The 27,461-nt window shown below is 56.0% G+C and overlaps 1 protein-coding gene and 1 long non-coding RNA gene across 6 annotated transcripts in view; one reads left to right on the top strand and one right to left on the bottom strand.

Moving 5' to 3' along the window:
• Nucleotides 1-7,190: 7,190 nt before the first annotated feature.
• On the bottom strand, nucleotides 7,191-13,865 carry LOC137220186 (uncharacterized). The gene is made up of 3 exons (XR_010941534.1): nucleotides 13,511-13,865; nucleotides 11,492-11,661; nucleotides 7,191-7,423 (listed from the first exon to the last, which is right to left on the bottom strand). It is a non-coding gene; the product is annotated as an uncharacterized lncRNA (long non-coding RNA).
• Nucleotides 13,043-27,461, top strand: part of NAV1 (neuron navigator 1) — a 210,840-nt gene continuing 196,421 nt past the window's right edge. For 2 of the 5 annotated variants that reach the window (XM_067729888.1, XM_067729889.1), the window contains exon 1: nucleotides 13,043-13,325. The gene's annotated coding sequence lies outside the window, so the exon portion shown is untranslated. The remainder of the gene's footprint in view (nucleotides 13,326-27,461) is intronic. The other 3 variants (XM_067729886.1, XM_067729887.1, XM_067729890.1) reach the window with 2 other exon arrangements.

The following is a 27,461-nucleotide window of genomic DNA, read 5'->3' on the forward strand; positions in this document are numbered from 1 at the left end:
GCGGGACCACACGGAAGTGGACAGACTGGTACCTGCTGCTGCGTAACGAGTCGCGCCAAGCTCAGTAGCTTGAACTGCAGCCGTCACTCCCTTTTCTGTCTCGTGGTTCTGGGGTTTATGAGCTCAGCTGCACAGCTCTTCCTCAGACCGTACATGTGATGCAGTCAGGTGATGGCTAGCTGGGGTCATCGTGACTTTCCTGCTCACGTGGCCGGCAGCTGGTGCTGGCTGGCGGCTGGACTGTTAGCGGGGACCCCCACGTGTAAGCTCGCCAGGCGGCCAGGCGGGGCCACGAGGGCAAGCGTCCTGGGAGAGAGGAAGCCAGGAGGAAGCTGTCTGGCCTTTTGCCAACCAGCCTCAGAAGGTGCAGAACAGAACTCCACCCCCACCCCACCCCTCGTGCTCTGCTGACAGTCTCAAAGCCCCACCCAGTTTCAAGGAAAGGGGACACAGACCCCGCCTCCTGATGTGCACCGTGGCAAGGTTCTAGAAGAGCATGTGGGATGGAAACACAGCCCTTTTGGGAAAAGACAGTTTCCAGAGGTGGGTGGGTCACTCCAGGTGGGTCCCCTCAGCTACGCTGCATTCAGAGATGCATTTCCTAAGGAAGAAAGTTTCTACAGATGGGGTGTTGCCAAGAAAAAACATGAGGGTTTACAAGTATCCGCTGAGCCGTCCTCACTAAGGCTTGCAAAAACCTTTCTCTGAAAAGGAGCCTCAGAGAAAGAGGTGGATGCAGGCTGCTCTCCCGAGGGGCTGTCGGGGACTCTGGCTGGCGGCCAGCATCGACCAAGGCAAGGGAGTAGTGGCCTCTGGGGGAGGGGGCCCGTGCAGCGAGGTTCTGCCGAGACTGACTCCCAGAGGCAGAAGAATCCAGTTGGTGTCACCACAGCCAGTGGCCAGGTAGAGCCAGCGACTCTGCCCCGCTGAGTCTTCTCAAGCAGGCACGGGCAGAGCGCAAAGCGGGGAAGCGACCAGTAAGGGGAGGCCGCAGCACAGCGAGATGAGGTATGGCCGTGGTCACGTGGAAGCTCCCTGGGTGGGTGTCACACAGGCGCCGGGAGCGGTCCTCGTGCAGAGTGAGACCCTGCTCGGAGAGCAGACACAGCCCGCCGTGAGAAGGCAGGATGGCACTGCAGTGCGCAGGGAGCGAGAGATCGAGGACCACCGCGGAGCGCGAGCGCCCACGGGCTGGTGGGGGGCAGGCCCGGATGCCCAGGACCCTCCGTGTCACCCACCAGCCTTCAGGGAAGGATGGCTGAGCCTGCTTCAAAGGCTGGACGAGCTGGGATGGCGAGGTCGAGCGTGGCTGTCCGGGAAGGGGGATGGGGGTGGGGCTGGCCCTCGGCAGTAGCCGAATGTCTCGGAAACAAGCTTCCCGAGGCACCGCGTTTGGGCCCCGAGACCCAAGGGAAGGGGACCGCGGCTCCTCTCTCTGCGGAGCCTGGGGCCCAGCCTGCAGAAGACTGGTCCCGCTCTCTCTCCAGGACGCGGAATGCTAAAGCCCATCGCCTGTGTTTTCCGCTTTAGAGCACAGGCGGGCATCCCCTGAGCCCCCTGCGGGCATCCCCTGAGCCCCCTGCGGGTAGCTTTATGCTACCTTAGGAGGATTAGGTTGATTCTTCGTAGTCTGGGCTGCACAGACGTGGTCCCAGACAAAACTTCCTTTGCTACAAAGGGCTACAGAGGAGCATGCAGTTGGGGACAGAACTGTGTCTTGGTCAACTTCTGCGTGTCCAGTGCCTGAGATAGTATCTGGTCATAGCGTAAAAAGGAAAAAAGAAAAGGAAGGAAGGAAGAAGAACGGAGTCAGATTTAAAAAAAAAAAAAGAAAAGAAAGAACTGTGCCTGGTGTCCTAGTCACACCTGATCTGGTCAGTTCAGGAGAGCCAGAGGAGTTCTGGAAACATCCATGACCCAGACAGCACGTGCTGAGTCCAAAAAGAAAGCTGCGGAACACACACAGTATGATTTCAGATGTCTAGTTAAAATAGTCTGTGCAGGCAGAGTGTGTAACACAGTAAAAGCATAAAGAGATGTGTGGGAATGGCTAATGCCAAGTGCAGATAGCATCCCCTCCGTGGGGAGCGAGAAATTCAAAAGGGGAGGAGCTTAAGCTACGTTCTCGCGCTGCTTTATTTCTCACACCGTGTGGTGTTCACAGGTGTGATGGGTAAATTTATGTGTCCACTTGACTGGGCCACGGGGTGCCCAGATATTTGGCCAAAATTATTCTGGGTGTTTTCTGGATGAGATTAACATTTAACTTAGTCGACTGAGTAAACCGAATTGCCCTCCCTAATGTGGGTGGGCCTTGTCCAATCAGCTGAAGACCTGGATAGAGCAAAGGGGCTGTGACCCCCACCTCCCCCGAATAAGAGAGCATCCCTCCTGCCTGGCCGCCTTCAAACTGGGACATCGGCTTCTGCCTGGGTCTCAAGCCTGCCGGCCTTCAGACCAGAATTATCCCATCAGCTCACCCGGTTCTCAGGCCTTCAGACTCAGACTGGAACTAAACCGTTGGCTTTCCTGGGTCTGCGGGCTGCCAGCTCCCTCGGCAGAACTTGGGACTAGCTGTCGTAACTGCCTGAGCCAGCTCCTTACAATAAGTCAGTAAACGAATGAATGAATATCCCATTAGTTCTGTTTCTCTGCAGAACCTTGACGGATGCAACAGGTATGTTTGCTATATTGTTTTCCATACCTTCGGCATGTCTACAATAGTTCACAATAAAATTTTAAATTGATAAACGATGAACGACTGTTAAGATGTCAGATGCTATAGAGATCAAGTAAAATGAGAGATGGAAAACGCGCTTGAGAGTTAGCTTTCAAGAGGCCAACGACTGCCTTTGCTGGAGCGGCTCAGCGCCGTGTCCAGAGCGGAGGCCTGACGGTGACGGGCGGTTGGTGGTAGCGAGCGCACGCACCCTCGAAGGAGGTTAGCCACGAAGCAAAGGAGAGCTCTGGTCTGCTGCTAGGACGGGGGCAGAGGAGAAGGAGGGGGTTAAAAAGGAGCGGCCTCCCTCCTCCCGGGGGCCTCCACACTAATTCTGTCGGAATCGTTGGCGTCTGGTGTTCCTTTGGTCCCGGGGACGATTCCAGTAAAGATTCTGGAAGACTTAAATTACATCCCTGGGCTGTACGAATGATCTTTAAAATATCTAGCCACAGAGGCAAATCCTCCAGATGCCAGCTTTCCACGTAGCAGTTTCCCAAAGAGTGTAACGCCAACCCCTCTCGTGGAAAAGGAGACAGTAAAGCCATAATTATCCCGTTAGTCCCAGGTCCAAAGGGTGCATCAGACCCACAGGAAATTAAGCGGAAAGTTCACTTTTTTCCTTTTTTATCCGGTTGAGTAGTTGAATCTGGCTGGTGGAGTGTTGCTAATGGTTTCTCGGTTTAGGTTCTAGGGAATGGGTAGCAAGGAGCTGACCAAGCCACAGAGGCTGGGAGGACATGCTGCCAGTCTACCTCGCTCTTCCCAGAAACACGGTCTGGGTTGTATTCTAATTTCTTCTTGGTCTCATCAAAGGAGCCCGCACGGGGGAGATTCTGAGCTGGGCTCTTTCTTCCCACCCCCTCCCAGACGGACGGCGAGGTTTTCCCGACGCTCCACTCTCCCTAGGGTTCTGCCTGCTGGCTATGGGCAGAAAAGTGCCAGTAGGGGTCAGCAGTGTCCCACGTGTGGCTGGGGCCACCCACCCGCCACCTGGACTATGGGTCCTGGCTGGCCCAGGCAGACGGGAGCTGGAGGTCAGCTTCCTGTAGGGACCTCGGCATCTCTGAGCATCGCTGGCTCAAGCCTCCCCTCCCTGAGTGGGGGGCAGGGGGACGTTCATTCAAGGACCAACGGACAGGGGAGTGGATGTGTGACCCAGACATCAGCGATGCTGACTCACTGCCCGGTCTTCTCCTGGGAGGTTTTCACGTGCATTGACATGTGCAATGCCGTGTGTGGGTTGGATGTCAGAGATGTGTGTGTTGGATTTGCCCCATGAGCTTTTCTCAGAGACCCGGGGCTCCTGACCGGGTGCTCGCGCTCTCCATGAAGGCTGGCAGTCCGCATGGCTGTGCGGGCTCCCAGGAGGCCTGCCTGGTCCACGCCACCCCACCCCCCACCCCCGCACACTCAGCTGGGAAGGAGATTCTGCATCCCAGCATCTCCAGAATGACATCTCTGCAGCCGAGGCCACACGGAGCGAGTTTAGCTCACCTTGGCCTCACTGCCCGCCTCCTCCCAGCTCTGGGCTCCTCTGACCCCTCGGGTCCACGCCGCTGCCCCGCTTCCCCGCGCCCTGCCCCCGGCACCACTCCCCAGCCTCCCCGCCCCGGTGTGGGAGCCCCCAGCGAACCAGCTGGGCCGAGGGGGCAGCTGCATGGCCGGAAGCAGCTCCGGGCCGGAAGAGGGTCCAGTCTGTGCTGAGACTCTAGGCCCAGCACTTTCCAGGCGGCCTCCACGCGCAGCCAGAACGCGCAGATGCCCCACCTTTCCGCCTGCAGGAAGGAGGACCCGGCAAAGCCCGGCACCTGGCCTGCCTTCCCTGGAGTAGAGTTACGGCCGCTGATCCGGGCAACAGGTGCTGGGCGGTCCAGCTGCCGCAGGGCACATCTGCACCCGCGGAGAAGGCTGCAGCAGCCGCGGGGACACCCCGGAGGCGGGGGATCCCAAAGGGCCAGGGGGAGAGAAATGTGGGGGAACTGGTATCAGCGCTCATAGAGCATCCCCCTCCCAGGATCCCAACGTGGGACCCCTGGCCGAGCTGCCCAAAGCAGCCTCACTGGCCCTCTTGTCTCACGGCCCAGCCCTCTGGCCGTAGCCAGCTGCTCTCCCCTCCCGGCGGGCTCCGCTCAGCCTCTGCAGGCTGCACCCGGGAGGCTCTCAGCAGCTCGCCTAGAAAATGGGGAGGGAGGCACTGGAAAGAAGGCTCTTCATACATGCAAATACTTCTGGCCATTTCAGTGCCTCAAACTACCGTCAATTAAAGGGAAGGGGGGACATTTGGGGCTCCCAGTCTGAGGCAGGCACTGGGTCCAATGATTCACCGACGTCGTCTCATCACATCCTCCCAACATCCCCACCAGGAGTGCATTGTAAGCATCCTCTGTCTCCCGGGGGACAGACCCAGGTTCTGGGCACACGGCGAGGAGGCAGTGAATCTGACGCTTGACTACAGCCCTGACCCCAAAGCTGCCCTCTGTCCACTAGGCGCCCTGCCTGAAACCCCCCATTTCCCGGTACACCCCACACCGGGGCCCCATCCCTTCCTCCCGTAGAGGGGATTCCCTGCACCCCTGCCTCCGTCACCTCTGTTCACCACAGCCAAAGTCACTTCTACAACCTCGTCACCTGGTTCACTTGGCAACCCACGCCCCTAGTACCTCCTGTCACCCGCCCACCACGAAAGTGGACCCCGCAGCCTCCAGATCCTTGGTGGCCACGCCAAGCACCCACAGGCCATCTGGGCGATGGCTTCCACACCCACCCCATGTCCCTCCTTTTCCTTCTCAAGAAATTTTTCTTTTTTTGGCCACACTGTGTGGCTTGCGGGATCTTAGAACCCCGATCAGGGATTGAACCCTGGCCCTCGGCAGTGAAAAGCGCCAAGTCCGAACCACTGGACCACCAGGGAAGTCCCACAAGACACTTCTTAAGGTGTTAAGAATATTTACTGGGCTTCCCTGGTGGCGCAGTGGTTGAGAGTCCGCCTGCTGATGCAGGGGACGTGGGCTCGTGCCCCGGTCCGGGAAGATCCCACATGCCGCGGAGCGGCTGGGCCCGTGAGCCATGGCCGCTGAGCCTGCGCGTCCGGAGCCTGTGCTCCGCAGCGGGAGAGGCCACAACGGTGAGAGGCCCGCGTACCGCAAAAAAAAAAAAAGGAATATTTACTGATATAAGAAAATGTTCACAGAATATACTAGGAGTATCTTACCGTTTTACCTGTCATTATGTAATTCCTGAATACATTCTCCTCGTGAAAAAACCCCAGCAACTCAAACATACGGAAAGAATTAACAACGCCCTGGGTGACTCTTCCCCAGAGATAACCACTGCTATCAGTTTGGAGACTTTCCAGAGTTCTCTAAAAACGTATTTTCATACAGGTATAATGCACATAGAAATATAGAGTTTTGTGGGGCATCTTTTGACATAACTCGGATCAGAGAGTGCTGTTTGTTTTGCAACTTTGATTTCTCTTAATGCTCAATTTTAAGACTCCACGATCGTGTCGTGTACATAAATAGCTCACATGTAAGGAAGTTCTGGGTGGAGAAATGCCCCGGTTCCTTACCGGGACCTTGAGAGTCAAGCTTGGGCTCTGCTTTCTGTCCTGTGGGCAAAACTGGCTACACAATTTATGGGGGCCTGTGCGAAATACAACTGTGGAGTCCCTTGTTTAAAAACTTGGTAAGAATTTGAAGGGGGCAACAGCAAAGCATTAAACCGAACACGGGGTCCCGTGTGACGGCGCACGTGCCCACGAAGCTGGCCGGCCTGTGGGTGGTTTGAATCAATGCGTCCTCTGTCCCGACAGTGGACATTCCTGCCTCGGCCCCCACCTTGGGCCGTGTCCCTGGATTCTGCACCCAGCCTTCCCCACTGCGCTCTCTCTCCAAGGCCAGAGTCCTGGGCAGTCTTCCACCAGCACAAGCAAACTCCGGCAGGCATGTCAGCATTGCCCTGGGCGCCCCCCAGAAGAGCGGGGGTGGTGGCAATGACACCTCCCCTGTGCCTCAGGGGAAAGTCTCGTGGGAGATAAGAGAGCACCGAACTACCAAGCTGCATGTCCTGAGCCGCGTGTCCTTAGCAGTGAGTTGCTGACCTTCTTGGCACCTTGGTTTCGTATGTGTTGAAGGAGAGGGTGGGATTCGACAGCCTTCCCGACCACACCCAGCTCTGAAAGTCTGTATGTAAGTGACTCTAAGAGACCAGAATGGGAATAACTCACGCATTTACCATACGCCACTTACACGCTCATCTGATGCTTGGGACAGGCCTACAAGGCAGGCGGTGTCATTCCCACTTTACAGACAAGGGAGTCGAGACTCATCAAAGCAACCGAGCAAGGAAGCGTCTGGGGTGAAGCACGTGTTCTAGAACCTGGTTGTGGTCACGGCTGCACAACTCGGTAACTTTGGTACAAATCATGGACTCGCATACTTACAAGGGGTGAATCTTATAGTATGTCAGTTATACTCCAAAAAAGCCATTAAGAAGGGAGAAAGAAAGAAACGTGCAGCAGCTGCTGAGTGACAGAGCCCCTCCCCGGGCCCCACATGGTCTCCAAGCCCCCCTTTCCTCTGCGGATCTGCATGGTACCAGGGCACGTGGCCTTGGGTGCCAGGATGCCGGGATGCAAGTCCCGGCTCCAGCACTGACCGGCTGGGGACCCAGGCAAGATCTCAACCTCAATTTCTTCACCTACGAAATAGAGACAAAAATGAGATGGATGTTAAGGGCTTAGACTAGCGGTCAGTACCCAGAAAGAGCTCTGTAAGTCAGACTGTTATCTTCTCGGGGCAGCTCCAGCCAGAGCCAGCCTCCCGAAAGGGAAGCATGTCTCCCTGCCCACCCCATTCCTACCCTGCTGGCCCCTTCCAGAAGCACCCCTCTGGAAAAGCCATCATTGGAAAAACACCATGACTGACTATCAGCACGGCTCACTTCCTGGTGATAGAAAGGGAGAAAAGCCATCTTCCCCATAAGGCAAGCCTCACTATCCTGAAACACGCAGCCCAGTGCCAGCTCTTCCTCACAGACCGTTCCTCCCGGGTCCTCGTCTAGACCATCAACACAGGGGCCCGGCACCCTGAGGCCAGGGTAGCCACATGGGGACAACTGCCACACCCACGCCCCCCCATCCCACTCCCGTGAAGCTCCTTGCTGGTTAACGGATCAAGCCAGAGAGGATGAGGGTTGTTAGTAGACAGTCAGATTTCTATCGCTCAAAAGCAAGTTTTCTCAAACCACCAATGGCATTTTTCACAGAACTAGAACAAAAAATTTCACAATTTGTATGGAAACACAAAAGACCCTGAATAGCCAAAGCAATCTTGAGAAAGAAAAACGGAGCTGGAGGAATCAGGCTCCCTGACTTCAAATTATACTACAAAGCTACAGTAATCAAGACAGTATGGTAATGGCACAAAAAACAGAAATACAGATCAATGGAACAGGATAGAAAGCCCAGACATAAACCCATGCACATATGGTCACCTTATTTTTGATAAAGAAGGCAAGAATATACAATGGAGAAAAGACAGCCTCTTCAGTAAGTGGTGCTGGGAAAACTGGACAGCTACATGGAAAAGAATGAAATTAGAACACTCCCTAACACCATGCACAAAAATAAACTCAAAATGGATTAAAAACCTAAATGTAAGGCCAGACACTATAAAACTCTTAGAGGAAAACATAGGCAGAACACTCTATGACATAAATCACAGCAAGATCCTTTTTGACCCACCTCCTAGAGAAATGGAAATAAAAACAAACAAATGGGACCTAATGAAACTTAAAAGCTTTTGCACAGCAAAGGAAACCATAAACAAGATAAAAAGACAACCCTCAGAATGGGAGAAAATATTTGCAAATGAAGCAACTGACAAAGGATTAATCTCCAAAATTTACAAGCAGCTCATGCAGCTCAATACCAAAAAAACAAACAACACAATACAAAAATGGGCAGAAGACCTAAACAGACATTTCTCCAAAGAAGATATACAGACTGCCAACAAACACATGAACGAATGCTCAACATCATTAATCATTAGAGAAATGCAAATCAAAACTACAATGAGATATCATCTCACACCGGTCAGAATGGCCATCATCAAAACATCTACAATAAATGCTGGAGAGGGTGTGGAGAAAAGGGAACCCTCTTGCACTTTTGGTGGTAATGTAAATGGATACATCCACTATGGAGAACAGTATGGAGGTTCCTTAAAAAACTAAAAATAGAGCTACCATATGACCCAGCAATCCCACTACTGGGCATATTCCCTGAGAAAACCATAATTCAAAAAGAGTCATGTACCAAAATGTTCATTGCAGCTCTATTTACAATAGCCAGGACATGGAAGCAACCTAAGCGTCCATCGACAGATGAATGGACAAAGAAGATGTGGCACATATGTACAATGGAATATTACTCAGCCATAAAAAGAAATGAAATTTGAGTTATTTGTAGAGAGGTGGATGGACCTAGAGTCTGTCATAGAGAGTGAAGTAAGTCAGAAAGAGAAAAACATTTCTCTAACATAGCATAATGGTGGCCATTATGCTAACACATAATATGGAATCTAAAAAAAAAAAAAATGTTCTGAAGAACCTAGGGGCAGGACGGGAATAAAGACGCAGATGTAGAGAATGGACTTGAGGACACGGAGAGGGGGAAGGGGAAGCTGGGACGAAGTGAGAGAGTGGCAAGGACATATATACACTGCCAAATGTAAAATAGATAGCTAGTGGGAAGCAGCTGCATAGCACAGGGAAAGCAGCTGGGTGCTTTGTGACCACCTAGAGGGGTGGGATAGGGAGGGTGGGAGGGAGACGCAAGAGGGAGGGGATATGGGGATATATGTATACATATAGCTGATTCACTTTGTTATATAGCAGAAACTAACACACCACTGTGAAGCAATTATACTCCAATAAAGACGTTAAAAAAAAAGCGTGTTTTCGAACATGGAGAGTATGCCCGAGGGGATGTGGGATGCAGGTGGGATGGGGTGGGGCCGGGGTATGAGCTGTGTTTTCTGTTTGATAATCGAGCTTCTGCTGGCAAATGCTCAGCACTACCTACCACACCTTCTCTTCGGCTCTCACTGAACGCTCACCCAGGCCTCGGTAGGCGGTGGTGTCCCCTGGGTGTCACCCCGCTTACGGATGAGCATGTGCTTCGGCAAGGGCCCCGCCAGAGTGTGGACTCGGGTCCTCTGACACCCAGTGTTTTTCCACTGTTCTTTCGAGGAGGAAGCCAGAGGCTCCCTCTAACGACGTTTATTAAAGGCTCAAAAAATAAAGTGATGTACTTGCTCCCATCCCTGCCTTACAGACGGCTCTGCGCGCCTAACGGGAGCGGGAAGGTGCAGACAGACCCTGGCGGGCCACATGGGATGGGGGAGCTCTGACAGTGCAAACTCCCGGATCCCAAACGTAAAACAGATTAGTCTCGGTCCTCAGAGCTCAGGGGGGCAGGAAATGGGCAGGGGCCCCAGGAAATCAGGCCAGGCCTGGAAATGCTACCTGCTGAGCTGGGGCTCCCGGAGCATCTCAACTCAAGCCAGGTCTGAGACCACGGGGTGACAACAGGCTCCTGGGCTGATTTTTTAAAACCTATTTGTCACGTTGACATTAATCCTCTCGTTAGCAATCTCCTGCCCTGATTCAGGATGGGCTCTAAGCCGTGGATGGAGGAGGGGACCAGGGGCAGCTGTTGGGCTTAAGGAGTCACAGGGGGGTCAGCAGGGCCTGGAGGCCGCCTTGGGGTGGGGTGGGGGGATGATTCTGAGCCTGCATCTCACCGTTTCCCTTGTGGCCAGCGCCTCCAATCTCCTCTCCCGGTGGCCAGGCCCTTGCCTTTACTTATTGATTTTCATATTTAAGGAAAAGCCATTTGCTTGATGTAGAGCAACAGAGTCATCACTGTGTTCGGAGGAAAACTGCTCACAGGCAGGCACTTGGCAGAGGCCTCTCCTGGGCTGGGGGGGGGACCCTACTTCCCACCCAGGCGGCCCTGCGTCCACGGTCACTGTGGCTTCTCTCTGCCGCCCTGTCCCACCACCTTGTCTCTCAGGAGCTGTCACTGCCTCTGCCCTTCAGCACAACTAGAGCTGGTCTGTTCATCCCCTGCCCACCCCCCTACCTGTCCATATGCCAGCGTGTTTATCCAGACACACTTCACTGCTGCAGGTCTGTGACTGGGACATTTGGAGCAGGGTCGGGGGACTGGTGTGATCAGCCATTCATGAATGGGAGAGAAATACTGATCTCACGAAGGAAGAGATTTAACCCTTACAAAACCATGGCTTGGGACTTCCCTGATGGCACAGTGGTTAAGAATCCGCCTGCCAATGCAGGGGACACGGGTTCGAGCCCTGGTCTGGGAAGATCCCACATGCCGCGGAGCAACTAAGCCTGTGCGCCACAGCTACTGAGCCTGCGCTCTAGAGCCCGCGAGCCACAACTACTGAGCCCGCGCACCACAACTTCTGAAGACCACGGGCCTAGAGCCCATGCTCTGCAACAAGAGAAGCCACTGCATTGAAAAGCCCGTGCACTGCAACGAAGAGTGGCCCCCGCTCGCCGCAACTAGAGAAAGCCCTCGTGCAGCAACAAAGACCCAACGCAGCCAATAAATAAATAAATAAATAAATAAATTAGAAAAAGAAAACCATGGCTTTAGCCTTCTTCCCCATTCAGCACCCAAGGAACAGCATCTTCCTGCCATTACCAGTATGGGTGGGGCCCCGTGTGCAGCCTCACCGTGGCCCAGAGGGCAGTTCAGTCTCTGAAACTGCTTTGCAAGCCTGCTGTGTAATCCTTGGTCCCTAGACCGAGGAGGTGAGGAACTCAGCCGGCCCACCCTATGGGCCCTCGAGAAAGGACAGTGCTTCTTCCGAGAGGACCAGGCTCCCCTTAGCAGGCCGAGGAGCCTGTGAAGAGCGAGAGAGATTCCAGTTAGCACATGGCTGAATGACACACTGGAAGCAGGGTTGCATGACTCAGGGATCAAAATAATAATTAATGTTTACTGAGTAGCGCAGGTACTATTCTGAGTGTGCCGCCTAGATTAGCACACTTACTCTCACCAACAATCGTAGGAGATCGCAACTGTCATTACCCCAGTTTACAGATGAAGAAACCGAAATGGTCAGAGGTTAAAGAATCCGTGCTGGTTCCCATGGCTGATGAGAAGCAGATCCAGGATATGAACCCAGGCAATCTGCCTTCGAGCCCACACTTCCAGCCACTGTACCCACAGGGCAAGGACTCGCCCCCTGTGTCCCTCTGAGATAGCTCCTCCCCCGCAAAGAAAAGGCAACTCATTCCCATATAGAAACCCTTTTCCCTGGTTAGTTGGGAACTTCCTCAACGCCACTGCTTGTCCACTGTCTAGTGTCCCTTTATCACTCCCTTAGGTCCACAGCCACTGTGACCCGACTGACTGACTGGACGGGGGTGGGCAGGACTCTGCTGATCCTGCTTCCCTCTGGTTGACCCGTTGCTGGTGAAACTTTGGGAAACCTCCCAGGGAGTTGGCCCCGGAAATAATCAATCATGTTTGCTGACTGGAGCTGGCGACGCCTCTGGTCCCAATCTGGTGGGTCCTTGGTCGCACTGCCGCCTTTCTCCCAGAGCTCGAAGCCTGCTCCAGAAGCCCAGGCACCTGACCTCCTCTGCCCTGTCCCGGGAGGCAGGGTCAGTGGAGGCCGCACTGCCTAGGCTGCACTAGGTTCTGGTCGAGGCCCCACTTCCAGCCCCTCTCTCTGGGTCTGGTCGTTTCTTCTCCCCCACCCTCCTCCCCCTCCCAGGCCGTAGAAGGAGAAAGGGCCCGTGGCAGGGTCGCGAGGTCGGGCAAAGCCCCACGCATTTTACTGAGCACCTACTATATGCCCGGCCCTTCTAGGGTCTCCCCTCCCCTCTGCATCCGCGTCCCAGCCCAGAAAGCGGAACAGAACAGAGAGGAAGGAAGGGGGCGCGGACGGAAGCGGGTGGGAAGGCCCGGCCGACCCCTCTGTCAGCGCTGCTAAGAAGTGCCAGCCGGCGGCAGCCCGAGGGCGCGTGGGGGTGGGGCCGGGCCTGGAAGCGGCGGGTCCCGGCCGAGGAAACGCTTGATTGTGCGGAGGCTTCCTGCCCCGCCACCCAGCTCCGCCTTTCTGCGGCCGCGGAGGCGGGACGGAAGGCGAAGGCAGGAAAGGGTTACGGGAATAGCTTTCCAATGACAAAGTCTGGAAGGGCCCGGCGCCTCCGCCCCTCTGCGGGTTCAACTGGCACAGCGCGGGGGGAGCGGGGCGCTCGGCGGCGCAGCCTCCGCCCCCGGCCCGGGGAGGCGGCCGGCGTGTGCCCGGGGCAGCGGGTCACCAGGCTCCGCCCCGCGCCCGGCAGGGGACGCACTTTGTTCGGGATGCCGCCTCACTCCGCGTCGTGGGGCCCGGGCCGGCGGCGGCCCTAGTGCCACCCGCGACCGGAGCGCGGACGCCGAGACTCCGGGGGAAGGCGACCAGCGCGGGAGCCAGAGAACTTTCTCCTCGCGCCGTGGGCCTGGCCGGCGCCGTCGGGATGCGTGGACCCGGGGCCCCGGGGCGCAGGCGCGCGGGTAAGTGGCCCGCTCAGGGACCTGGCGGTCGCGGGGTGGGTTCGAGTCTGATGCTCCCCGCTTTGAGGGACGGGGCTGGCGGGTTCTGCAGGGCAGGAGGGCCCGAGCGCCGGGGGGTGAGCTTGCGCCCGCGGGAGGGTGAGCGTCCACGCGGGGCTGCGCGTCTGGTCCAGGAGTTGACTCACCATGGGCCACCCAAGTTCAACCTTTCGGAGCCTCGGTTTCCCTTGCCTTGCTGTTGAAAATGTGTTGAGATCCTCTGATTAGAGACACCGAGGGCTACATTACACACACACACACACACCCTGCCCACATCTTCTCCTCCCACCCCAGCGGAGCGAGCTGAACAGCTGGGCAGGTGACCTTGGCGCACTGTTCCAGAAAACGTTCTCTGGCCCCCGGATGCACCGAGAAGCATCGCACGGGCCCGGAGGCTGTCCTCCTGGCACGCCTGAGAAAGCTTCCCGGAGCAGCTGGGAGGGAGGGAAAAAGAGAGGGTGGCCGCTCTGGGAGCTCACCTAAGAGTCCCCGGTGCTTGGGCCCTGGGGTCCCTTCTATTCTCACAGCCGACAGAAACTGGTCGGAAGATAAAGAACTGGCCAGGTCTGCAGGGGGCAGAGAGGGGAGGCAGGATCGGGGAGGCGTGAGTGGGGGCGGTGGGGATGGTGTGCAGCTCTGACGTCCACGCTGCAGAGAGGGTTCCTTGTCCCCGAGCCCAACATGGGAACATCAGCTGGTGAGTCAATGGGACTTTGTTAAGACAGCCCAGGGCGCAGCTGGCGCCGGCTTCTGGGACGCGCCGGATCCCCCTCGATAATGTGCTGTTTATCTGGCTTCCCGTTTCAGTGGTTGGCACACCATTGGCTCGTTCAAATTCAAGCTGAGAAGCCTGCGGCCTTGTTCGCGCTGCAGAAGTAGAGGGTCTGCCTGGGTTTGCATCCTGCCTGAGTTTTGTTCCCCTACTCGGCGTCCCCTGCGACTCTTATAACGGGGCTGCAGGACTTCACACAAAGAACCCTCCCCCTAGTAGGCGGAGCTGCCACTAGGTAGACCTGGGCTCCCTTCAGGCCAAAGACACAGAGGACTCCAGCCTGCTTATGAATTTTTTGTATCCTGCTTTGAATTTGGGTTTGTGTGTCTTTGGGATTAAACTGGGAAAATGAGACAGGGAATCGCAGTGATTGTGCGTTTCCTCGCCCGAGATGAGCTTTACAGCGGTCCGTGCTTTTACCAGTGGTTTCTAGGGGAAAGTTGCTGATCAGTTTGTAGCTCCGTATCAGCCTGTGTTGCTCACTTCCTGGATGACCCGAGAGCATGTCGTTCCTTACTTGTGTACCATGGAGCAGGAGAGAATGACCAAGGCTTTTCTGATCTGTGCTGCAGCCTCTAGGGTCTGTTTCCCCGAGCTCCCCAGGTTTAGAGGGAAGAGCCCCTACTCTGAACTCCCCCGGGGCAGGTTTCCATTCTGCTTTGTGTTTTTATCTCCCTGTGAAGGCCTTCCTGCCCGCTGTCCTGTCTGACCACGCCCAGCGCTCAGCAGGCATCTTTCAAATGTTTGCCAAATTAATACAATTGGGAAAAAAAAATTTGGGTCCCACCCAGAGGTCTCCCATCCAACTCCGGTGCCCATTTATTCTTATTTATGTCTTCCTTTGGGAGTCGTGTGATTTGCCTCCACCACCATCCCCCCACCCCCCTTTTCCCCTGCAAACCTGGTCCATAACGAGGTGGATTTGTTCACAGGTGGGCAAGCTTTAAGCATGCAGGCCTTTTCTGGGATCTCCTTGGGAAGTCCTGGCCTGAGCAAACTGAGAACAGCAATGCTGTTTTTCCTTCCCTTCCCAAACCTGGCCCCCTCCTGAGTCCTTGGGAGCCTCTGGTATTAGCCCAGCTTTGGCCCAGTAGGAAAGAATGGCCTAGAGAAGAAACAGCTCTTGTCCATCTTTTAAAACTTGTCTCTCTTTTCATCTTTCCATTTCCCATCAATGTCACTTCCCTTTTCTTTTAAAGTTCTTTTGAATTCTTAAAGGGTTTGGCCTTTAGAAGCACTAGTCTAAAGAGGTCTCGCCTCCCAGCCCCTGCCCTGCCTTCCCCTTTACAGCGGGGAATCAAGGCCTACAGGAGGGAGTGGAGGGGCTCAGAGCTGCACAGCTGGGGCTGCGGAAGCCAGCCTGGAACGCAGGGCTTCTGGCTCCCGGTCTAGGGCTCCTTCCCTTTCAGCCAATCACTTCCGTGCATCAGAATGCTTCTCTTCCTAGTATTGCCATCCGTAGATCTCAGAAGATGTTCCATAGCTGTTGGCAAGAGAGAGGAACAGAAACAAGGGGGACGGAGAGCGTCTGTGTCATGGAACCAACCACCAGCTCTTAGAGTCTAGGGACCACGGAGAACTGAGAAATGTGTCTATCCTTGACAAACACTCCATCATTCTGGCCCCGAGTCACAAAACAATCATTAAAAACACTCCTGGGGCTTCCCTGGTGGCGCAGTGGTTGAGAGTCCGCCTGCCCATGCAGGGGACGCGGGTTCGTGCCCCGGTCCGGGAAGATCCCACATGATGCGGAGCGGCTGGGCCTGTGAGCCATGGCCGCTGAGCCTGCGCGTCCGGAGCCTGTGCTCCGCAGTGGGAGAGGCCACAGCGGTGAGAGGCCCGCGTACCTCAAAAACAAACAAACAAACCAAAAAAACCACTTCTAGTTCCTTCTTCAACTTAAAAAAAAAAAAAACCCACCAACTTTTCAAGTGGAAAACACCCCCCCTACGTAAACAGTTTCCTGGGCCTCGTCTGTTCCCTCCCCCTCCTGGGAAGGCTGACTCAGGCCTGATTTCCTCCAGGGGGCCTGGGATTTTGCTTGCCAGCTTCCTGTGGCTCTTGCGATGTGAAGGGAGGCAAGAAGGCTGAGCCCCAGGTCACTCTGGCCTGCCTGCGGCCGTGGTTCCGTTTCTCTTGCACAGACCATCATCCCCATCAGACCTGTTTGCTCTCCTTGATTCTAGTAAGAGACGCGCTAACACACACGAAAAACTCAAGGTGCTCGCTGGTGCACGCTCCTCCACCAAGGCCCATTAGTAACGAGATGTCCCCGCTTCAAGGGGCCCTGAGACTCTTCCGATGCCCAGTTCTCCGACGCTCTGAAAGCTTTCCTGAGTGGGATCGTTTTCTCCGTTTCTTTTCTGGATTGTCCACTGCTGGTGTGTAGAAACACAATTGATTTTTGTGTGCTGGTCTTGTCGCCTGAAACATTTGTTTATTAGCTCTTTTGGCTTTTGTATGGGTGGATTCTTTGGGATTTTCCATATGCAGGGTCATGTCAACTGTGAACAGATAATTTTACTCCTTCTTTTCCAGTGCAGATGGCTTTTAACTGCTCTTTCTTCCCTAACTGCTCTGGCTGGAACCTCCCATCCAGCGTTGAGCGGCTGGTGAGAGCAGGCAGCCCTGTCTGGCCCCTGATCTTAGAGGGAAAGCTTTCAGTCTTCAGCGCTGAGTAGAATGTTTGCTGTGGGTTTTTCATAAATGCTCTTCATCATGTTGAAGAAATCCCTTCTAATCCAACTTTTCTAAGTGTATTTTATCATGCAAGTGTGTTGGATTCTGTCAGATGCTTTTTTTCTGTGTCAGTTGAGTTCATCATGTGTTTTGATAATTACATGGATTTTCTTATGTCGAAGTACCCTTGAATTCCTGAGAAAAATCCCTCTGAAAGCTTTTTTTAAAAAAAATATGCAAAATTTCATTTTTTTATTTAAAAAACTGAAGAAAATTTGACAAAGTGCTAACATTCTGTAGTTGGGTGGGTGGGTACATGTTTATTATAGTTTTCTCTACAGTTATTGTACTTTAAACATTTAAAAATTTTTATTGTGGTTAAATACATATAGCATAAAATTGACCATTTTAATCACTTTAGTGTACGGTTCAGTGGCATTAAGTACATTGTTGTATAACTGTTGTCACCATCCGTCTCTAGAACTTTTTCATCTTTCCAGACTGGAACTCTGTCCCCAGTAAGCAGTAACTCTTGGTCTTCTACCCACTCCCCAACCCCTGGCAACCACCATCCTGCTTTCTATGTCCATGAATTTGTGAAAACTTTGTAATAACTAGAAAAGTCAGGACTTTGAGGCATTGAAGGATTAAAGGACCTCACCCCATGTCCAAAGGGAACATCTTAGAGGGATTTTGATTCAGATCTTTTTGACTTAAACACTCGCTCAACCACTGCCCCTGTGTCAGAGACATTGGACAAGCCCAGGTGTAGACGTGAGCTGACCCAAGTGTAGACGTGAGCTGATCCAGGTGTAGTCATGAACTGACCCAGGTGTGGACATGAGCTGACCCAGATATAGACATGAAGTGACCCAGGTGTAGACGTGAGCTGACCCAGGTGTTGACGTGAGCTGACCCAGATATAGACATGAAGTGACCCAGGTGTAGACATGAGCTCACTAGGTGTAGACATGGGCTTACCTAGGTGTGGACATGAGCTGACCCAGGTGTAGACGTGAGCTGACCCAGGTGTAGACATGAACTGACCCAGGTGTGGACGTGAGCTGACCCAGATATAGACATGAAGTGACCCAGGTGTAGACATGAGCTTACTAGGTGTAGACATGGGCTTACCCAGGTGTGGACGTGAGCTGACCCAGATATAGACATGAAGTGACCCAGGTGTAGACATGAGCTCACTAGGTGTAGACATGGGCTTACCCAGGTGTGGACGTGAGCTGACCCAGGTGTAGACGTGAGCTGACTCCGGGTCTTCATGGGGCTCGGAGGGCACCAAGGCCACCCCAGCGTGAGCTGCCTTTTCCAGCTCAGTGGCTCCATCCTGACGGCCCGTTGGCCTCACTGGGGAGCTTTGACCAGGACGGACGGGTCCCTGGGCCCAGCCCCAGTGTCGGCTTCCTTGGTTGGACACAGCTGCCTCCATGACTCTGACGCACGGTGAGGGTTACGGCCGCTCGGTGGCTGAGCTGATTTCCTCCCTGGAACCCTTGGCTGGTCACCGCGTTCGGTGACGCAACTCCCTCCCCATCTGGACAGTAAAACTGACCCACTTTACATCCCTCCCCGACTTTAAAATCCATTTGTAAATAGAATACATGCCAACTTCTGTAGAACTAAACTTTCATAGTTGGAAAGAACCATGTCACGAAGCCCCATGTTTGCTTTCCAGGTACCACAGGCGCCTCTAAACCGTCCCCTCCAGGGTCCTCTGGCTGGGGGCCCCCCACAACTGTGTGCTGAAACCATCTGGTTCTGTATGTGAATGCTCTGTCCTTCAGGGTTCCTCCTGGGTTTATCTTTCGTGGGTGTGACTGCCTCTGGTGAAGATACCAAGGGTGAATGGGCTTCACCAAATGCACCCCCAAATAAAGTGGGGGGCTAGCAATAACCCACGCAGAGCAAGTGCTGTTGCCCCACACGGTGACAGCCTTTCAGGGTCTGGAAGCAGATGCCACGCGCTGCCCGGGCTCCTCCTCTGCCCTGTTTCCTTCAGATCGTCCTCACTGGGTATGGTCTCAAGTGTCTTCTGGGAAGATGGATGATGTCGTAGTAAGAATCTGGACCATGAATCGAGGCAGACCGGGAGTCAAGGTTCAGGTCTTGACTTTGCATGCAAAGTCCTCAGCCCGTGATGAGTGTTCCACACATATTAGCGATTGGAATCCTATTCTCCCCACTGGCCTCCGTGCTGTCTGTGGGACCTGGGCCGCCAGAGCACCTGGTGGAGACGCCGCTTCTTCCCCAGGGAGAGCTGAATGAAAATGCCTCACTCCTAAGACACTGTTCCCCAGTCCCACCCTTCCACCACTCCCCCTCCCATCACAGCGATTCCCGTGATCTGGCCAGGTTGGGAAATCCACTCGGAGAGCGATTGGGTCACGTGAGCCCATGGAGCCTGCCCTGGTCCAGGGACGGTCAGGGTGAGATTCCCCTCACCCTCCTCGTTGCACTAATCACCCTTAGGACAAGCCGGGGTCCATCTCCATCCGAACAGAGGACGGCTCTCCAGTCCCGAGCTCCCTGCACGTCGGCAGATGCCTGCCATCAGCTGGGAAGGCAGCTCTCTTTCTGACGTGTGGATCGCCCCCCAGAGCCTGCGAGCTGGCTGTCCAGCTGGGGACACGGGATAAGGCGTAAAGCAGGGAGAGTCTGGTGGCGTCTTTTGCCCTTTGCTGTCTGTGTTGCCTCGTGTTCTTTTGGTGTTCCCTAGCTTTCTGCAGACTTGGAGCAGCGTGTAGAATTTGCCAAGCTCATTGGTGCAGATGGTTGAGTTGACTGGGCAGGAGGCTGGGCTCCAGGTACTGCTAAGATGCCAACTGTCTGTCTGCTCTCCTTTAACAAAGGAGACAGCTGACGCCCCGGGCCGGGACCAGCAGCTGCCCGCCCGGTCCTCGTCTGGGGTGGTTCTGCGAGTCCCTGGGCCCTCCCCAGCACCCCCATGCCACGCACGCACTCGGGGGGGGGGTGGTGGTGGCAGCTGTGGGGTCAGGGCCCGCCCCTGCTTCCTTGGGGACAGGAAAGGCGCCACGACAGTTAGGGTGCTTCCGACGTGGAAAGTTTTTTCCCTGTGATGTTTTATTTTGAAAAAATGTCATATCAGTAGAGAAGGCGAGTGATAGGACAGTGACTGGGTTCTCTGATTGGTAACGTTTTGCCCCGATGCTGTGTCTCTCTCTCCCCATTTATCCGCATCGGTGTATATATAATAACACTTTCCCGAGCCGTTTGAAAATAACTTGCTGAGATGGTGGTATTTAACCCTTAACGATTGCCCGTGCATTTCCTGAGACTGAGGACTTCTAGCCCCACAATCACACCCGATGATAGTGAATTGAATAGCGTTATTATATGTAACAAATGGGCCGCATTCAGATTTCCCAGTCATTCCCCGGATGCCCTCTAGGGAGCTGTGCATCTCCCCTCCGCCTGGTGTGCTGGGGCCTGCGCTGCGGTTTTATCTCCCGAAAGAGGGAACTGGTGTCATGACCCCTTAAATTGGGACGGGGATGCCCTGAGTTTTGCAAAGCACTTTGATTCTTATGATTTCATTTAGTCTTTACAACCTCTTAGCGAGACGGGCACTCATCTTCTCCTCATTTCACTGGAGAAGAAACTGAGGTTCAGAGAGTTATCCCAGCGGCCCCACCAACGTGAGCCGTCATGACCATCCCAGGCTGCATGTCGTGTGATCTTACTTACAGAAAGCCATCTTGTCTTGTGAGGCCTTAGGACCTGCTATGCTGTCCCCATTTTACAGACGAGGAAAGTGAGATTGGGAGCCTCCAAGGCTGGTATAAACCACACTCCAGCAGTCCAAACACCATAAGTGACCTGCGTTCCTTTTGAAGCAAGTTCAGTGTGACTGCTGGTCGCTGGGCAAAGGGGAATCAAGCGGATGTGACCGAGGGGAGGGAGAAGGGGAGCGGCCAGGAGGTTCTCCAGTGCTCTCGTCTTATCCAGCTGGGGGTTCGAGAGAGTCGTCAAAGCGTCCTAAAACAAGAAAACAAAACTCAAGGTTATAGGTGGGAAATAACCGATAAAAGGAATGAAAATAAAATATTGAGGGGAAGAGAAGGAGAAAGAGAAAGACTCTTATTTTCTACTATTTTGTCAGGTAACGGCAGATATTGTCTAAAGGTGGCAAAGCAGGGAGTCGAGTTATCAGTGTATCATCCCCGGCTGTGTGGGTAACCCCCCAAAGCACTAGTAGCAGAGGCTCCCTGGGTGCCGATTTCATCACTCCTACAAATTTTACCCACTTAGTCCAAGGAACACTGTCAAAGTGTTATGTTTTCAGTTCTGTTTCTCATTTTCTCCTCAGAGTTGAAAATAACCCTTTTGCACGAATTTAGCCTGTGTTCTTCTGGCAATACACTGAGACTCTTTGGCTTGTTAGCTGGTCTGGAGCTGACACACCGGCCCCTCCCGAGGTCCGCATCTCCCGTGAATCCAGACCTCTCCGCCGTTACCCATCTCCCTACCAGATGTCATCACAGGGGCACGTCTCTGGAGGCCACGTCACCCCTGAGTCATCCCACCGCTTCCTCTTGCTGGCCTTGGCCACTAGGGGAGCCCAGAACGTGGCCGCAGGGTTGGAGTAGTTGTGGGAAGAGGGCGGGAAGGCCCTGCTGAGCTGGCCAGAGGGCCCGGGACACTCTGGCACCATGTCCAGCGCAGACAAAACCCTGTGTCTGGGATCTGGGCGGGGGCTGGCGGGCCGATGTGTCTGCGAGAGGCCGCCCAGGGCAGAGGAAAGCCCGCTGGGCCACGCTGGGCTGGCCTTCGAGCTGGAGGTGGCCTGGCTGGGTCCCGGCGGGGAGTCAGGCTCAGGAAATCCTTGCTCACTGATGCCTCGAGGGGAGGGGGTGGGTTGTTCGTAGCTGAGGGCCAGGTGGCCGTGGGTGTCCGTCCCTCTCTCCTGCCAAGGGGAGCCCCGGTCCTGACTCTCCCTGGCGGGTGAGAGGCCACCTCCTGGGTCCTCAGCTGCTCCTGGGGCCTCTGCGGTGGGAGATGGGGGTCCGTCTGAGCCGGGCTCCTGCGACTGTAAGATGGGGACCGTCATTGCTACCGCACGGAATGGCGAGAGTCGTCCTAGGGTTAGTGTGTCAGGAGCTGCCTGGCTGGAGCGGGCGCTGGTCACTATCATCGGACGCTCCACGCTGCCCCTGTGGCCGCTCCATGTGGGCCTCGGAGGGTGAACGCTGTCTGGGCCAGTGACAGGACAAAGCGAGGAGGCTGCAAGCACTCAGTGCCCCAGTCCCGCAGACCACACTTCTGGGTGGATTGATCCCCAAAGGGGTGTTTGTATGCCGGACAGGGAGGGGGGAGGGGTGCGGCTCTGAGACGTGTGATCTCTCTGGGCCCCGGTGGGCTCCAGTCTGCAGGCCTCTGGGGGGGGCAGGGGGTGTGGAGGGACCTGGGGCTCTTCCGGCAGAGCCTGCCCAGCCGCTGGCCCAGGCTGTGTTTCCAGGGCATTGCACACAGCCGCGGCGTCGGGAGGAGAGGTCGCAGGTGTGGACGAGGCAGAGTATATGGGAAGGTGGGAGATTTGAAAGGATGAGCTCGAGCCCCCGGAGCCCAGATCCAGGCTGGGGCGGTCGCCATGGCAGCAGGACACCAGGGAGGGCTCAGCCCGGATGCTTCAGGCGGAAGGAGGGCCTGATTTATGAGGGGGAGAGAGCCGTGCTCAGCAGCCCATGGACCGGGGGGGTGGGGGGTGGGGGTGGGGGTGGGGGGGGAGGGGTGGCTTCTACTCTGTCCGCGTCCACCCGCCTCTGTGAAGTGAAGGTGGCTGGCGCCTCAGGCTGGCCGCGGGCTGAGCAGAGCCCGAGCGAGACTCCAACCTGGAAAGCAGTCGAAGAAAACTCTTCCCCTCACCGTCCACGGCGCCCCCCATGCTCTGGGCCCTGGGCTGGCCTTTCCCTCCAACCCAGAGGGAAGGAACCCTTTTCTCCTTCTTTTCCCCCTATTCTGTTGTAGTTTAATTGGGGTATGATTTACAAACAGTGAAATAACACAAACCGTTAAGTGTCCCGTCTCATGTGTTTTTAACAAATGAACGTACCTTGGTAACCACACCCCAGTCCAGATATAGAACATTTCCATCAGCCCAGTTTCCTCCTGTCCCTCCTGGTCAGGACACCTCTCCCACCATTGTTTCACTGTTCAGATTTTTATCGCCACAGATTCGTGGTGCCCGTTCTTGAACTTCACGTACGTGGGTCACGTAGTGGGTTCTGTTGTGTGTCTGACTCCCTTCGCTCAACATACTACGGGGAAGCTTCCACTTTGTTCCTTTTAATTCCTGCCGTGGCGACGAACCGGTTTGTTTCTGGCGGAAGCTTCCAACGCTTGTCCCGTTCCAGGAGCCACATCTTCCCGCATCACCAGGATCTCTGCTGGGGTTTTGAGAGTGAAGATGTGCTGGAGGCCTTTGAGGTTGGCGGTGTCGTCTTCCTTGTGCTGAGACCACATCCCGTTTCGTGGCTCCCTGTGCGTGGCCCTGGTGCCGCTTCTTTCCTTCGTGGGCTGGGAGCCACCTTCCCTCCTGGAAGGTTCAGATCGTGGACCAGCTGGGACATCCGGCCCCACTGGTGGCGCCAAGCCGGTGGGGAGACACCCGAGGTCCGAGAGGGCGTCTGACCCGGTGTCCGGAGCTCCAGCTCGGCTCTGGTCTCTGGAGGGACCCCAGCACGTGCTCCGAGCCTGGCGCACGGTGGGCTCCCAGGAGAGGTTCTGAGTGGACGGATGGGTAGGGAGGGAGAGCCAGCCGGCAGATCTGCTGTCACAGTCGGCGAGGGCAGCCCTGCAGGAAGGCGGCGAGAGCCGGTGGGAAGCAGCAGGCCGCAGTGAGTTGCACACGGGAAGGACCAGGATGGAGAGGCAGCGAGCCTGCTGCCCTGAGCCTGGACCCGGGGGATGCACTTGACTTGCCCCAGCCTCAGCGTCCTCGTCTGCCCAAGAGGACTGGCCCCTTGTGTCAGCTTGCTGGACCTGTCATCGCAAAGTGCCACGAACGGGGTGGCCTAAAACTACGGAAGTTTATCGTCTCGGTTCCTGGAGCTGCGAGTCTGGACTCCAGGTGTCGGCAGGGCTGTGCTCCCCGCAGACCTGTGCTGGGGGGTCCTTCCTTGCTTCTCCCGGCCTCCCGAGTTGCCAGCCGTCCTTGGTGTCCCTCAGCTGGTCGACGCATCACGTCGGCCTTTGCCTCTGTCACCACGTGGCCACCTCCTCCCTGTGGGGTCCTCATGTGCATCTGTGTCCAGATTTCCCTCTACTTACGTACGAGGGCGCCCTGCTTATAAGGGCAACTCTACTGGAGTGTGACCTCGTCTTAATGAATTACATCTGCAGAGACCCTATTTCCAAGTAAGGGCACGTTCTGAGACACTGCGGGTTAGTATTTCAACAATCTTTTCTTTTTTTTTTTGAATTTTATTTTATTTATTTTTTTATACAGCAGGTCCTTATTAGTTATCTGTTTTATACATATTAGTGTGTACATGTCAATCCCAGCCTCCCGGTTCATCCCACCACCACCCCCCTTCAACGATCTTCTCCTGATGACGCAGTTCAGCCCCTCACATACCACCTGCCTCCTGACGTGGAATGAGGCGATGCGTACCAACGCCTTTGTAGCTGTGTCGTGTACGGCCAGTGCCAGGGGTGATTGTGGCTGGAGGACCTGCTTTAACGTCCTGTGCCCTTGTTCAGATTCCCTCCCCTCTCTGAGTCTCCATTTCCTCATCAAGTTTAGTCTCTAGCTTCTTCTCCAGATCTAAATCCTGTAAGTCTTTGCCTCTGCGGTTCTGAGTTTTCAAGTCTGGGAACCTGGGAGAGCCGTGGGGTCCCTGGCAGATGCGGGGAGGTTGGGCAGGGGGCCGGTCTGACCATCAGAGGAGGCTCCCTCTTGGACCTCCCCCTTCCTTCCTATGGTGGTTGGACCCTGGCAAGCCCTGGGCATCTTCTGTGCGTAGCCCTGGGCCACTGACCCTCACCTAGTGAGGCCTGGAAGGAGGGAGGTCTGCTATAAATAGCGCTCTCCGATCCAGAGGCCCTCTTCCTGGGCAGGAAACACAGCAGCCTGAGGGCAGGAAAAAGGTGTTTCCGAAGGAGAGGCCAGAAAAGGGAGAGGCTAGAGGGGGTTCAGGGGAGGAAAGGCTCTGCGAAGGCAGCTGGCCGATGGGTCAGTGGGTGGCTTAGGGCTGCTCGGGGGACTGGCTTCTGGCTCTGCCTGGGGTCTGTGTTCACGAGAACAGCCCGTGGAAAAGGGCTAGGAGGGGTTTGGGCTGGGAGGCGGGATTTCAGGTGGAGCGAGGGTTGAAGGTGCCACGTTCACTGACCCGGCATCGCTCATTCATCCACCGAACACGTGCCGGGACTGTGCTGGGCGCCGGGACGGGTGGTCTAGGCTCAGTTACAAAAGACGTCCAGAAAGCAAACCAGCGATACAGCCTGGTTAGCACAAGCACCCCAGAGGCAGCTCAGGGCTGGCGGTGGGGGCGGGGGGGGGGGGTGGCGGCGAGACAGAGGAAGGAATCGTAGGCGCTGGCGGGGGTGGGGACCTCCTGGGCAGTGAGTGCTGTTGGCTCCCAGGACCGAGTCAGGCAGAGAGTGGTTGTGAAGGGGGTCGGGGGCGTTCCAGGCAGACTCTTCACCTCTGTTCTTCTGGCCCAGACCTTGTCCAGGAAGGGCCTCCGGGGTGCTGGTGGTCTCAGAGCAGCCCTTGTCGCCTCCACAGAGACTCTGGGCCCTTGCGGAGCATCGCCCCGCAGCTGGACGGCTGAGAGCACCGTCTCCCGTGTCCTGTGCTGAAGACATGTGAGGGTCTCCACTGCCGCGTCCTTAAAGAGCCTTACAAAGTCATCACTCCCCCTGGAAAAACAGAGGCTTGACTCTGCTGAGGTCTCTGCGGTGGCGAACGTCACCGGCCAAAGCGCGGACGCTGGCTCATCCCTGGGGCAGGGGACGATGGCAAGTCAGCCCGAGCCCGGGAGCCCTGACTCCTGGCCCTGCCCGAGCACCGGCCCCCTTAATTGAGGGAGGGGACTGTAGGCTGTCATTTCTGTTCAGAAGCTCGGGGAGTGTCAGGCTGAGACACCTTTGCGTCCCCAGGCCACCAGCAGTGCTGTTGAAATGCCATGTGCCGGCTGTGGTCATTCAGCCAGGGTGGCTGGTGGTCCGCGCCTTCGGAGGAATCTGGCTGGGCAGAGCTCAGCCTCCGCGGCCCCCTTCCTGTGAGGCAGTGCTCGGTGGTTTGGGAAGAGACCCAAGGCTGGGCTGCATGCTTGCCTGAGTCCCTCAGCCCAGTCTGCTACAGCCTCGGGGCCCCGTCAGGCCTCGATCCGGACATGAACTCTCCTTGGGGCAGTCACCTGCCAAGCCGCACCTTCCCCAGGGGTCCCCGGGGTCAGCCGGAGGGAGAACCAGGTCAGGATCTCACCCGTAGCTTCCTCTGCTGGGGTCAAATGTTAGAGATACCTCTTGATCTTCCCACTTCTCAGGTGGGTAAAGTGAGGACCACCTGGCCCGTGCCACTTAGACTGGAAAAAATGAGTAAGGCCCAGGAGTAGATGGCAGGACCTTCACCGTAGTCACGCTGAGAACTGTCAGACGTGGTCTGTTCCAGTAGGAGGGATGAAGGGGCCCAGGGTGGCTGTGTCTGCACCAGGAAGAGGATGAAAGGGCTCCTGGGGGGCCGGGGAGGGGGCTGAGGGCAAGAAGGAGGTGGGGCAGCAGGGCTCCTACCCTTCCGCCACTTTCCAGTTGTCTGTGCAGGTGATGCGTCTGCAAAACGCCTTCACCTGCACAGTGGGGACCACCTTACCCCAGCTCGTTGGACTGGTCGAGGGTGGGATGACATCACCCACATGAGGCACGGCGTCTGGCCTGGGGAAGGGCAGCTCTCCGTCAGGCCCGGCCTGTGGAGGGGAGTTCCCTCCATAACTGGGTTGCTCTCGGGCCTCCCCGCTCAGGCCCGTGGGAGGCTTCCGTGAGCTGGGAGGATAAGTTGCTGGTGTGAACCTGTTCTGGTCAATGTCGCCCCTGACCCACCACCTCCGGTCCAGCTGGAGGGCCTGGCCCCGTGCCCTCGGAGGGTCCGACACGGGGAGTGGGGGGTGGGGGTACTGCCTGGACCCCTGTGTTGGGTGGGGAGGCCAAGGCTCTGGAGCAGAGCTGGCTTCTCGGTCGAGGAGCTGGGAGCAGGGCTTTGGGGTCAGCGATGGGCAGAGGGGGCAAGTTTGCTGGGGCTGGAGTGTGAGGGAGGGGAACCCGATCGCCTGGAGCTGTGGAAGGTCACCTCCCTCCTGGGGGAGTCCGTTTGGGAGCCCTCGGGAACAGGGTGGTGCCTGCCCACTCTCCTCCCCCCGCCCCGGGCAGGGCCCAGTGCCACCCTCCAGTAAGTGAGGGCAGTGCAGAGGATTCTGGGAGCTGGAGAAGGGATGGGGTTCGCCCTTTGTCTGCAGGTCCTGCATCTTCCCACCGCTGCCACCAGAGGGCGCAGTTGCCCAGCAGAAGCCCAGTCCCCACGCCCTCTCCTGTGTGGGCAGTGGGCAGCGGGCAGCAGCGGGCAGCTCTGCACCTTGGGGGCTGTCCCTTCCTCATCCCAATGCCAGCCCAGCTCT

The sequence above is a fragment of the Pseudorca crassidens genome, chromosome 2 (assembly GCF_039906515.1).
Source record: "Pseudorca crassidens isolate mPseCra1 chromosome 2, mPseCra1.hap1, whole genome shotgun sequence".
Lineage (NCBI taxonomy): Eukaryota > Metazoa > Chordata > Mammalia > Artiodactyla > Delphinidae > Pseudorca > Pseudorca crassidens.